Source organism: Montipora capricornis, chromosome 10 (assembly GCF_036669925.1).
Source record: "Montipora capricornis isolate CH-2021 chromosome 10, ASM3666992v2, whole genome shotgun sequence".
NCBI lineage: Eukaryota > Metazoa > Cnidaria > Anthozoa > Scleractinia > Acroporidae > Montipora > Montipora capricornis.
In genome coordinates, this window is record NC_090892.1 from 23474018 (window position 1) to 23479218 (window position 5201).

A 5201-nucleotide genomic window follows, 5' to 3' on the forward strand; every position below is an offset into this window, starting at 1 on the left:
ACACCCTTTGCACTCAGGTTACTCTCAAACAGGCCAATCCCATTTTCATAAATGCTCGCACACGTGAGCTGATGCTCTCAATCGACCACTTCGTTCTATGCCATATCCTTCCAAGTCAGATGGTTCCACTTCTACAGTGACGATGAATAATGACTTCCTCAATGTTTTTTCGAACTCGGATATCAATTGAAATGCACTTAGCCCGTTCAGTGATCAACTATGGACAAACCCCAAGCCTGCCTACAGATCGTTTTCACTGTCACGCCCAAAAAACTACATTCAAAGCCGTACAATGGAAAAGGTCAAGAACGTGAAATGTTGTAGAAGACGAATACACAAACAACCTCACCAAGTCTGGTTACTTTTCACTTGTGAGACAGTACATATGAGTTTTAAACACCTAATATACTTGAAACGTTAAAACTGCGGAAAATCATAACGAGAGACATTTATATTTTCAATCAAAACAGATTTCATTGCTTGGTGTCACGCAAGTGACAATGAGGAAATTCAAAATGCTGCATTTTCAAAACCATAAACTTTAAGGGACTGGTAACTCGTAAAAAGAGTTATTTCTAGGTCACCTTCAACCTTGTATAGATAAAATTCTGGACGACCTCACGGTTTGACTTTAGAATATGTGAAAACTGAACGTTTGAATTCTATAAAACGCCTTCCAAATAAAATTCACCTCGCGTCTTTTAACGAAATGTACCCAAATGGATAATTAACTCAGGTCGTTAGAGAGATCCTTAAGCCCACAGAGGGGAAGAGCTGTAATCTGGATACCGAGAACTGAAAATACAAGTGAGGGGAAAATGCAATTGACAGGCTCAAGAGTGATGTAAACACATCGCAAGATTTCGCCCCATGTGGATTTCATTACAAATTGTTATTCTTCATTAAATAACTTAACTACAACTGCGAGTAGAGAAGATCTGGGGATACTCTATATTGCTGTGTAAATCGTAAACGTAGGAGTAAAATACACTCACCACCACAATGAATCTTCGCACAAGTTGCAAGTTTACACGACCGATGACGTCCTCAACTCGATCCCAGGCCCTTGCAAGGTTTCTTTGCATTTTTCATATGTTCTCCAAACAAAAGTTAAATTGTTTTTGTAAACAAATGTTCCTTAGACCGTTGTATATTAGATTGTAAAATAAAAAATGAGGGTGAAATCTCGACTTGTGCACTTTAATTCAAACTTAATAATGGCTTCCTTTAAAACGACAAGAAATATGAAAGCTATGATCAACGATTGATTTCAGAGGATTAACTTATTGTTTTATTGGAAGAGAACATGGCTAGAAATCTTGAATTAAACTACGCAAGTTAAGATCTCTTTTGATTTGGATGTCATCGATAATCCTGAATGCAAAGCAAACTTCAGCTTTGAAAAACACGATCTGCCAGAGATCACTGAGGCTCTCCATTTGACCGGGGCTGATCAAATGTATGCTTCTGAAGAGGATGTCTTACCCCTGCAGATACGCAGACATGATTCCCTTGTTCGGGAGGCCAGTGCCCGAAATTTGTATGATTACAAACACTGTGATCAATTACCTGTGTGATGAGCATGCCCACAGAATCACTGATTGGAACAATGACATCCTGGATCCAGTCCATCTTCAACAGTATGCGGATGCCTGCTTTGAACAATTGCTTTGGCTTCATAGCCAGGAAAGTTTGCCCCAGATGCAGACCAAGACAACAACATAGGATCGTATACAGTGGACATAAAAGGATCCACTCTTTAAAAGTTCCAATCTGTTACACTGCCAAATGGGTTGATCGCCAACATATTTGGGCCAATAGGTAAGCTTTAAGGTGGTGTTGCAAGCAATACATTACTTTACTCTGCACCATGCTTGATTACCCTACCCCCAAAACACGAGAATGGATGCCTGCACCTGAAGTCACCCTTCAAGGGTGCAGTACTCACTCCTGACATGATCGCATACAACAAGTCCATGAGCACTGTAAGGACATCGGTTGAATGGATGTTTGGTGACATAATCAAGTCATTGAAGTTCCTTGATTTCAAGAACAATCGAAAGATAGGTCTCAGCACAGTGGGAAAAGTGTACATTGTATGTTCCTTGATCAGAAATGCCTTAACATGTTTGCATGGCAATCAAAGCAGTGAATTCCTCAGTTTGGACCCACTTTGGATCCAGGAATATTTTTTTTGAACGTTTTGTTTTACAATGATATTTATTAAAAGCTTGTGTGCAAAGATTGCATGCTTTTGTCATAGACACCCAAGCTTGACAAAATCTGACCGTTTTATGCATTTAATAAATTTAACTTACCACCACAGTATTTAATATAAAGGTATCAATGTATACGGAGGCCTTGATTGACAATCAAATGTGTAAAAGCTCACTTTATGAGTTGGAGTAAATGTACATTTTTAACAACATAAAATGTATATAACATATTGAAAATATTCTGAAATGTACTACTTCCAATACAACTCCAAGGTACTATTGTCTTTAAATACAGCTCGTCCCCCAGTACAATAAGTGTTTATGACGTATTTAACTTTTGAATGAAAGTCATAATTAGGTTTGTCCGTTGGGTCATCATCATCATTTGAAATTGTTGTTGCATTTTCTGCTGTTGTTGCTGTTGATCATTCCACTGTATCTCTCATTGTAACTCCAGCTCACTTCGTCCCATTTCCAACTCTTTCTCATTTTTTTCTTTGCGAAATTGTACGGTTTCCAAACCTGCTGATCTTCGTCTCTTCAAAACTCAATTCTCCTCTGGAACATCATCTGCTTCTTTCACTCTTTTTGATGTCTCCCCTAATGATTCCATTGCCTTCTTTCTCATATAAATGGCTTTTAGTTTATCATCATCTTTTTTATTTGTCTGTTTTCCTCCTGGTAATTAAAACAAGTTATTTTAAGTTGCCATTTGAAAGAAAGAGATTTACACGAGATCGTATGCATGAAAGGGAACTCAGATTTTACTATCCAGAGGAAGAAATCTCCAACGAAAACAGGACTTTAAATTGAGCCGTTTAAAAAGGTAAACTTGCCGTACCTGCATTATTCGTTTTAAATGTTTACATTTCGGCGATATTTTTAGATTTTTTCAACATACCTTTGATCATTTGCAAAGTGTATTCATTCACTTTTGACATTTAACAGATGATTGTCATCTCACATGACTCTTAATGGGTTTCCTTTGTGTTTACAACTGACTTGAGCATTAACAAAACGAGTGAACGTGATATAAACATGCTTTACTATTGCTTCACAGGATTTTGCTGCCTCCTTCTCTACTTACCCATACACTCCTACACACCCCAGCGGAAAATAGCAAAAAAATATATATCAGCAAAAAATACAATTTCATGTAAGATGGCGTTCCGCTTTGCTCCGTAAATCTGTCAAGTTTTCTTCTTTTTTGTATCCGTGTTTAAGCGTTTGACGTTTTTTTCTTCTTTTTATCAATATGGGGGACGAGCCCCTTATGAAGAAATTGCTTGAAGATGTCCTTGATGCAAAATTATCGCCCTTAAAGGCTAAAATCGATCAGTTATCTGACAAGATGGCGGAATTTCAACAGTTTTTCGACGAAGCAAACAAGAATTATGAAGATACCAACAAACGAATGTCTTCAATGCAAGAACGTTTTGATGCAGAGAATCTTGTTTTAAAGAAAACGGTTTGCCAACCTGAAGTGAATATAAGTGATTTTAGAGTCATTTGCAATGAGCAAGAGCAATATTTGATGTGAGAATGCCTTGAGATTCAGGGCATTCCGCTACCGCCCAAAGACAGTCAGGACATTGAGGATACAAAGAAGATAGTTATCCAAGTTGGAGAGCTAATGGAAGTTCAAATTGAAGCCGAGGATATTTCCATTAGTCATCACTTACCGATAAGCTCCAAGTATAAAGGGAAATGCCACTTTTCAGCCATAATTGTGAAATTTGTGCAATGCAGTACAAAAGAAGCTTATTATCGTAAGAGAAAGGAACTCCATGCCTTCGCCACCAAAGACCTTGGGTTTGAAGAGGAAAATCACATCTCTACAAAAGAGAGTTTGACTAAACGAAATAAAGAGCTCTTCGATGCTGCTTTCAAGGTTAAGAAAGACTGTAGTTATGACTTCATCTGGACATCAAATGGGAAAATATTTCTACGGGACAAAAAGGATAGCCCAGCTAAGCTTATGAGAAGTGAAGTTGATCTCAACAAACTCAAACTGAGATAAGTATAGTAATGATTCACCTTCTCTGATTGCTTCAAATGCGTAAATTGCTGTTCTAATCATGCTGACCTATCTGATACAGTCACTGAGTATAGGAATCTTCCTAATCTTAAGATAGCTTCACCTGTGTCTCGAGTTCCTCATCTAACTGATGCTGACATTGATCATATTGCATAGTATGCCTTTTGAATTTAATTTTAATTGTTATTCTATACATGATTTTCACTCTAATCATGATATCTATGAAAGTTCATTGGACCCAAGGTCCTTCTCTGCTTTACACTGTAATATTAGAAGTATCCAAGGTAACTATGATAATTTTGCTCATATGTTGTCCGAACTACAGTTTTCTTTTTCTGTCATTGGGCTAGCAGAAACCAAGTTTATGATTGACAAAGATATTTTAACATATATACATTTACCAGGGTATGACTTTATCTCTCAACCTAGCCTCTCTAATGCTGGAGGTGTTGGTTTCTATGTAAGAAAAAAAATCAACCTACTCCATTCTTTCAAATTTCACAACTACTGAACCAGATTTTGAAGCAATGTGGATTGAGATAAATGTTGATGGTCAATCTAACTTGATCTGTGGAGTTGTTTACAGACATCCAAATAGCAATCTAGACAATTTTATACCCTTTATGAACAGGACAACTGAACAAATTCATTCCCAGGAGAAATACACTTTAATAATGGGTAATTTCAATATTAATCTCCTTGATTCTAATCAATTCTCTGATGATTTCATTAACACTCTTGGCTCCTTATTTTTTCAACCCCATATTTTACAACTTACCAGAATAACCAATCACACAGCAACTTTCATTGATAACATATTCTTTAATTCAATTGAGCATTTCACTATCAGTGGTAATATTGTTTATGACCTTACTGTTTACCTCCCTAACTATATTATTTTTAGTAATTTTGGTTCCTTACCTTCAAATATTAAAATTTATACAAGA